The following is a 9,180-nucleotide window of genomic DNA, read 5'->3' as shown; positions in this document are numbered from 1 at the left end:
GTTTGTTGCGACAGATGAAAACGTGAAAGAGATGCGTAATGAGTTGTTCGGGATAGGTCAAAAAGTTAATGCCTATGCAGTGTCGATCAAGCAACTTAAGCAGCAGTTTAGTCAGTTGTCCGCTACTGTGAATCCACGCCAACTTAGCACACTTCCTATCAACACCGTCCAAAATCCATAAAATGATAGGTATTGTATGGCAATCATTACTCGCGGAGTAAAACAGGCTATTGACCCCCCATGCCATCTGAGGTTGAAAAAGCGATAAAAAAAGATACGGATGAGATTGAGGTGACTGGAGAGTCGAAAGATGCTACATAAAAAAGAGGCTGAGTTAACCCAGAAACTTGTCCCCATGTCTAGACCTCCACCTCCCTTCCCACAGAGGTTAGTGCAAAATACTGAAAACGGAAAATATCGCAAATTCATAAATATGTTAAAACAACTTTCCATCATGTCTCGTTGATAGAAGCTTTGGAGCAAATGTCTAGGTATGCAAAGTTCATGAAGGACTAGGTGACCAAAAAGAGGGTCATCAGTTTTGAGAATAATGAGAGGTTGCAGCATTGTAGTGCGATTTCTATGAGGTCACTAGTGCAAAAGAAAGAGGATCCTGGAGCTTTTACTATTCCTTACCCATCGGTAAGATGCACTTTTTGAAGGCTTTGTGTGATTTAGGTGCCAACTTAATTTGATGTCATTGTCCATTTATAAGAAGTTAGGTTTAGGGGCTCCAAAACCGATTGCGATGCGTTTACTTATGACTGCTAGAACTATGAAGAGGCCCATTGGAGAGCTCCAAAGTTGTCCGTGTGAAAGTAGGGTCGTTCATTTTTTCAGCGGACTTTGTGATACTTGATTGTGAGGTTGACTTTAAGGTTCCCATCATCCTAGGGAGACCATTTCTTGCTACTAGGCGTGCCTTGGTTGACATGGAGAAATGGCAGATGAAGTTCTGATTAAATAAGGAGGAGGTGACTTTTAACATATGTAGGTCTCTGAAGCAGGAAAGTGATCTTAAGTCGGTAGCAGTGGTAAATTATATATTGGAACAAGATTTCAAAGTATTTATTAAGGAGAAGTTAGGTGTTGGTGACATGGACGAGCTTGATAAATTTCACCTAAAAGCATATGGTAATTCAGCCTTGTGCAAGGAGGAAAAGCACCATGATCAAAAGACTGAAAAGCGCGAATTTGCTCCTGGTGATCTGGTATTCTTATTTAACTCAAGGATGTGCTTGTTACTTAAATTGAGTCATTACTTGATAAAATTATGCATTGACTAAAAGTTGAGGATAACCTGGCACAGAACTGACCCACGACTTCAACCCACGGACCGTAGGTCAAGCTCTGTGGACCAGTGGCACACACAAAATTGCTTAAGTGTAGAACCACGGTGTGGACTACGGTTCTGCACATCTGTGGTTCCCAAATATGAGACCCAACTTGGGGTACTCTGACCTACGGAGGGGACCACGGGTTGTCGTTCCATCGACGGACTATAGGTACCCACCGTGGGTCACAGGTTTAGCTTCTATCTGAAATTTTTTTGAGTTTTCGTCTAGGTCTGAATCTTATTCTAAAATTATTCCATGAGTCTTCTTGCCTTGTTTGGGTACTAACTAGTCTTCCACAGGTACCATGGCTCCTAAACAAGCACCGAAATACTCTACAAAAGGCAAGTCCAAATGTGTCGCTCCTTCCCGTTGCATGGTCGTGCAATCCAGTGATGATAAGTACATTCCAGCGACCACCAGGGGTTCCCACACCGCACCACGAACCACTAGGAGACAGTCCTAGAAGATAGTTTCCACAATTGATGAGGTAACCGCCCCATAGTCTGAGGAAGGGGTCACACAGGTCGGAGAGTCACAGTCTGGCTTAGAGTCGCAGTCCAGCTCCAGTTCTAGCGGCAGTGCCGTTTCATCTTTCGATGCTGATAGCATGGGGGGTATCCCAGTACCTTCGAGTTCACAGCTGGCACCTATTGCTACAGAGCCGAATAGATGGCGTGTGGAGGACCAATACCAAATATACTCTGATGCCTGCATGCTAAATGAGCATCAGAAGATGGTCAGGCACATTACAGAGTAGCTTCAAGTTCTTACATGCAGCCTCCACACTGCACCAGCTATTGAGGAACTCTTCAGGAGGCATATATGTGAGTGGCTGGCATGGAGCCTCGGGACCTACAGTGAGGAGATGACAAGAGGGATCTATGCCTCTTATGATGCCACCGTCCGAAATTCCATCTCTAAATGGGCCAAGCCTGCAGCTCAACCTCCACTTCAGTCCACTTTGGTGCAGGGTTCCCAGTTGACATCTCAGAGGCCACCATTCGCTGGTATATATATGGACCAGCCCACACTCTGCCCATTAATACGACAGACTATGACTATAATATGGGCATTATGTAGAGTGGCTCTTTCCTGAGAGATATTGATCAGAGGGTGACACTTTTGAGGCAACTGGCACATCATATTAATGTGGATGGGGAGCGCACTAAGTGAATACGGACTCCTACTATGGTTATTAAGAAGGCGACTCTGAGCCTTGCTGTGAAGTTCTTCTCGTTATTGGTTCGGACTCGACTGTCCCCTACTTAGGCAGACAATGAGGTTACATGGGACCGAGTCTTGTTGCTAGCAGCCATTATGGCAGGGTTGGAGATTGATTTTGCCTACATCTTGATTTTGGAGATCCACGAGAGGGCTTCCAAGACCACCACCACTCTTAATTTCCCGTGTTTGATATTCTATCTCTGTAGGGAGTCTTCTGTACCTATCTGGCACTGTGATAGGTTTCTCAAGGTGAACAGGACTGTAGATATCATCTTCATTTGGGATGATGTCAACCTTATTGCACCACGAAGGGAGCCACAAGTTGACGTACCGCCTTTGGGTGTTGATCTTTTCGTTGATGTGGAGCAGGTCCAATTTGATGACTCCACTACTCCAGCCCCTACTGATTCACAGGCCCCACCATCTACTGTCACTAGCCAGGCCTCGATCTCCTCCCGAGCCACCCCTATTTAGGCTCCATGTCATTCATCTAGCCCGAGTCCAAAAACTGGAGATACAGATGGCCACTATGCTTCAGCATATGAAGCCATGGATGCAGCATTCTATTGCGAATCTGAGGTGAGGATGGAGCAGATAATGGATTGGAAGATTCAGGTCGTTCATAAGTGTCTAGATGCTTTCAAGTTGAGAGTCCTAGAGAGGCCCGCCCCTACCATATATGACCGCGTTCCAAACAGAGTTGTCTAGCCTTCATGCTAATGTTGCTTCCCTATTATGCCTTGTTGAGGAGGTACCAAAGTTTGCACTTGCGGCACCGGAGGATGAGGTGGTGATGAATTCTTTATTTGGCGATACTATGCCACCACCAGACTCTTCCCGTGCTGCTGGGAAGCGCCCCCGCTCCGACCACACTTTCAAAACTGTGGAGGCTCGATGTTTGAAGAAGAAGGAGCACCAGCAATTGAAGGCAACTAAGAGGCAGTCTATACTAGATGAGGAGAGGAGACAGTAGCGAACCCGTAAGGTGGATGTTAGCCCATCAAGTAAATTTGAGGCAAAGGCCTCACATGTAGTGATCACATGTACCGTCCTAGTCATTCATCATTCTACTACAATATTATTTGATTCCAGGTCGACCTATTCTTATGTTCTACTTATTTTCTTGCGGGTATTAATGATGTGTGTTTGTTTTTTCTATACATAGTAGTGTCCTTACCCCGATAGGTGATTCCTTAGTGGTGGATTAGGTGTACCGGGGGTGTAGTGTTTTTTGATACTTAGACTCAGGCAGACCTGATTTTACATGATATGCTTGATTTTGATGTGATATTAGGTAAGGATTAGTTATCTCCATATAATATGATCTTAGATTGTTATGCAAAGATCATGACCTTAGCTTACATTGGTTTACCTCGACATTTGTGAAAAAGTGCTCCAAGTTCGTATTCAAAATGAGTGATATATTTTCTTTGTGCCCCTCGTATGATGGAGAAGGGATGTTTATCTAATTTGGCCCATGTTCGTGATCTTAGCAAAGATCCATCTCATTTAGAAACCACGAGAATGATGAGAGAGTTCATAAAAGTATTTCATATCGACCTACCAGTATTTCTCCAGACCGTGATATTTATTTTGTGATTGACCTGGAGTCGGGCACCAAGCCCATTTCCATCTCTACTTACCAGATGGCTCTGATGAAGTTGAAGGAAATGAAGGCTTAATTAGAGGAATTCTTGCAAAAATGATTTATTCGACCTAGTGTACCACTGTGGGGCACACCAATTTTATTTGTGAAGAAGAAGAATGGTAGAAGGAGGATGTGTATTGATTATTGACAGTTTAACAAGGCCACAGTCAAGAAGAAATATCCTCATTTTTGTATCGATGATTTGTTTGATCAACTTCAGGTTGCGTCAGTGTTCTCCAAGATTGACTTGAGGTCAGGCTACCATCAGTTGAGAGTTTGGGATTCTAATATCCCGAAGATGGCTTTCAAGACTTGTTATGGGCATTATAATTTTGTAGTCATGTCATTCGGGCTGACTAATGCCCCATCCGTCTTTATGAAGTTGATGAACCAAGTATTTCGGCCTTATTTGGATTCTTTTGTGATTGTATTTGTTGATGATATCTTAGTTTATTCTAAGAATGAGGTCGATGATGTTCGTCACTTGAGGACTGTACTTTAGAGATTCAGAGAGTAGAAGTTGTATGCAAAATTCTCCAAGTGTGATTTTTGGCTTGAGTCTCTGGGTTTCTTGGGTCATATGGTGACCAAAGAAGGTTTATGGTTGACCCAGTTAAGGTCGTGGTAGTTCATTATTAAGTGAAACCTACTTCACCTATCGAGATTTGGACCTTCATAGGGTTACAGGACTATTATCATCGATTTGTTCAGAGTTTCTCTTCCATCGCACCTCCATTGACTAAGTTGACTCAAAAGACTAAGGAATTTATGTAGAGCAATAAGTGAAAGGCTAGCTTTCAAAAGCTCAAGGAGATATTGACCTCAGTACCTATTTTAGCATTACATGAAGAGGGTGTGGCATTTGTTGTATTCTATTTTAACACCTCAGAAGTTGAAAAAATTAGAAAGGAAAGAAAAGTGCAGAAATTCTCTAAAGCAGTAGTCTAAAAGATAGATTGCGGATCGCAGAAATTCCAATGATCCATAGGAATAAAATCATAGCACCTGGAAGAAATTTTGAAAAATTAAGTTTTTGAAGTTTGATCTAAATTGACTAGGACGATCCGTTACTACGGATCGTAGGAAGGTCTCGTAAAAAAGTCTCAGACGTAATGAAATTTTGAGTTTGAAGTTGAGGTCTACGGACCGTATAAAGTTTGAATATCCGTAGAAATGAGTCGTAGGATTTGCACAAAATTCAGGCCCCAGTTACTCGACCTACGATTGATCAATACGATCCATAGGAATTTCTACGGTCTGTAGGTCGCAACCGTAGGGTCTACTGACAGTTATTTTAAAAGGTATTTGGGTGTTTTCCTATGCACCTAATTCATATACTACGTCGTTTTACCCCTATCTCTAAAACCTATAACTACCCTTTTACCCCAAAAGTTCTTGTAACTCTCTCATTCAATTAAACGCCCAATTTTTTTCCAAGGTTTTCTATCTAAAGCTTTCAAGGGATTCTAGGGTTCTTCAAGTTCAAGTCTCCTTCATTCATCAGTTTCTTAGAGCTTCGAGATCAAGGTATGTAGGGAGTTCATCAATGGGTTTCATTAACCCATTAAGTCTCAAGGTTTTCTCTATTTCTCCAATTCAATTTCAATCAAATTGATTAGGTTTTCATTCATTTCCTCATGGGTTCTATTTGTCTGAATTTAAATTATGTGACTTTGATTATATTATGATTATCTAGACTCAATTACATGTTTTCCAATCAATTCCAGATGAACTCATGAATTGATCATAATTTTGACTATGAACCCTAATTTGCATCAATTGGAAGAAAAAATATAAATCTATGAATGGTGTTTCCACGAACTTATGCATGATTTATGAAAAGAAAGGTTTTATGATCTAGGTAGCTTTAAGAAGAGCATAAATGAAATTGTGAAAGGATTTTCTCACATATTAAGGGATCATGGCTTTGTGAAAGGTTTTCTCACTTATGCTTGATTCAAGATTTAATGAGCTACTCTATAATATTTTTGACTTGGATTAGTAAATTAGTTGTGCTTTTCCATGGATGATATATATATATATATATGTGTGTGACTATTTCGTTGGGATTTAACTTACCACCGAGAGAATTTTGAGGTGGAGGCTCAAATAGGGTAGTCTCTAGTAGCAACCTCTAGTTCCAAACTACGTGCCCCCGTAGGTTTCCTCAATGTCCTAGCTAGTGGATCCACATATAGAACATGACATGATACAGAGTTCTACATTGACAAGTAGACTATTTCTTCTCGATATGGGAGTTACATCGATTTCAATGTATAGCTCGCATGGTCTATTGTCGGTTAAAGTTAATATCCCACAAAATAAATTAAGTTGTCTGTAAGGATTTTATGAAGATTTACTCATAATTTTAATATGCATTGACCATGTCATGATATATATGTTATTCTTTAAAGGTTTTAATGTGCTTAGTTTGATCGTGCATATCATGTTTTCAATTATATCATTTTATGATCACGCTTCATGTTTTATTGCATTTCCCTCATACTTAGTATATTCCATGTAATAAAGCATACTTGTACCTACATTATTTCACTAATGTAGCGCTTGACAATTTCTTTCTCTCCATTTGTGGCTAGTTGATCACTTAGAGATTTGAAGACTTGGTGAGCCCTCATACTTCGAGGATGATGTCGCGCGCCTTTATTGCTTTCTCATGTATTTATGTTTCAGATGTTGTATGTAGTGTATGGGTTACGTTCCGACCACTTCATTTGATGTACTAGATGGCTTGTCAAGGCTATGTTAGATTTCTGCATAAATGTCAAACTATTTTATTCATATAAGATTTCTTGATTTTCTCTATTATGTTGTGTATATGCATGTCAATTGTCTTGTGTAAGGCCTCTCGGGGTCTTATACGCAATGTCACACCTAGGGTGTGCTTTGGGTTGTGACATCTACGATATTTCGAGTGTTGGTCTAGGTGGTGTATTGATGCAAAAGGGAAGAGTCATAGCCTATGTTTTTGACAGCTAAAGGTACATGAAGAGAAATATGTTTCTCATTTGTCTTGAAACTATGGAGGCATTATCTCTATGGTGTGCATTGTGAAGTCTATTGATCATCGTAGCCTTAAGTATCTCTTTTCTCAGCCGAATCTGAACATAAATCAGCATAGATAGTCGGAATTGTTGAAGGAATATGACATCACCATTCTTTATCATTCAGGCAAGGTAAACATGGTAGCAAATGCTTTGAGTCGGAAGGCACCTAGTATGGGTAGCCTAGACTTTCTTCAGGCAGAGGAGTGACATTTGGCTTTAGAGGTTCAATCATTATTTAGATAGTTGGTTCGACTCGATATTTTTGCACCTCAGTGTGCTTAGCCTTCGTTGAGGCGAGGTCTATATTGATGGATCAGATTTGTGCCCACTAGTTTGAGGATGACAAGTTGAGAATAATTCAGAACAAAGTATTGAAAGGTGAATCTAAGTCGGTGTCTCTTGATCCAAAGGGGGTTTTGAGAATTTGTGGCCACATTTGTGTTCCTAAACTAGTGGATGGTTTGGTGTGTATGATATTGGATGAGGCTCATTATTCTAAATACGTTATTCACCCAGGGGTAGCTAAAATGTACCATGATTTGAAGCAACACTATTAGTCGTGTGGTATGAAGAGATATATTGTGTACTTTGTGGCCAAGTGTTTGAATTGTCATCAAGTGAAGTAAGAGCATCAAAGACTGGGTGGTATGATGCAAAGGATATCCATCCCTGGGTGAAAGTGGGAGCACATTTCTATGGACTTTGTGACTGAATTACCCTCGACTTTGGGTAAGTTTGATTCTGTTTGCATTATTGTGGATAGGTTGACCAAGTCGGTTCATTTTATCCCAGTGAAGACTAACTATAATGTGGAGCATTTGGTTAGGATCTACATTCGTGAGATTATTCGGTTGCATGTAGTTCCCATTTCTATCATGTCTGATAGAAGTCACCAATTCACCTCTCATTTATGGAGTTTTATGCAGGAGCGGATAGGACTTCCTACGGTTCGTAGATAGGACTAGATCACATCATCAATAAATTTTCTGCACCTTTTCCTTTCAACTCGACTTTACCAAATTTTGAGGTGTTACAAATGCATTCATCCTCATTCAGCATATCATTGATCATGGAAATATGAGAAAGTGGAGAAATATTGTTTTTTAGAAAGAAAATGAGGTTCCTTACTTATATACTTGACCATGAGCTAGGTGGCAAGTTGATGAGATATTGAGATCATGAGATTGTTATATAGACTGCAAGTCCCTCATGGGTCCTTGTCTGGAAGCTAAATCTCGGCAAGGTGAATGTGACAGGTTATGCGATGACCTTGGGTCGACCACATCATCTCATTGCATCTCATTGGCTAGCTCATTGTGTTGTGTAACTTTCTTAAATGTTTATTTGAGTATTATATGTATCATTTTATGTTTACTTTATTCGCACCGTCATTATATATATATATATATATATATATATATTGGCGGCAGTACCGATGCTAGAATGGGACTTCTTTGTGTGGAAGCGTTTCATAGTTTATTTCTTAAGTCTAATTAGTTGCTTATACACAGTCGGTCTAACCTACTGCGTACATGTGGATTTTACTCACCCATACTTCTGTTATCATTTTGATGCAGATCCTAGTCAGGGTGATCTTCATAGCGGCTAATCGGATCTAGTGGTTTCTTTTTTTCGGAGTTGTGGTGAGACCCTGCTTTCCCGATCGTTATTGGTTTCCATCTATCATTTACGGTGTTTAATTTCCTATTGAAGACCTGAGATGTATTTCAGAATCTAGAAATCAATTAGATGCTTTTTATATTTATACTACTTGGTTTTGGAAACTTTTTGTTGTTTTCCTATCACTTGTGGCTTGACTTCCCTTTGAAAGTCTTGGATGTGTTATTTATTTCGGCTTACATACCCTTTTGGGGTTCTCAGGGTGTGTGTCATCATGACCTCGACT

The sequence above is a fragment of the Solanum stenotomum genome, chromosome 8, assembly GCF_019186545.1.
Source record: "Solanum stenotomum isolate F172 chromosome 8, ASM1918654v1, whole genome shotgun sequence".
NCBI lineage: Eukaryota > Viridiplantae > Streptophyta > Magnoliopsida > Solanales > Solanaceae > Solanum > Solanum stenotomum.
Note: the sequence above shows the minus strand (reverse complement) of the source record.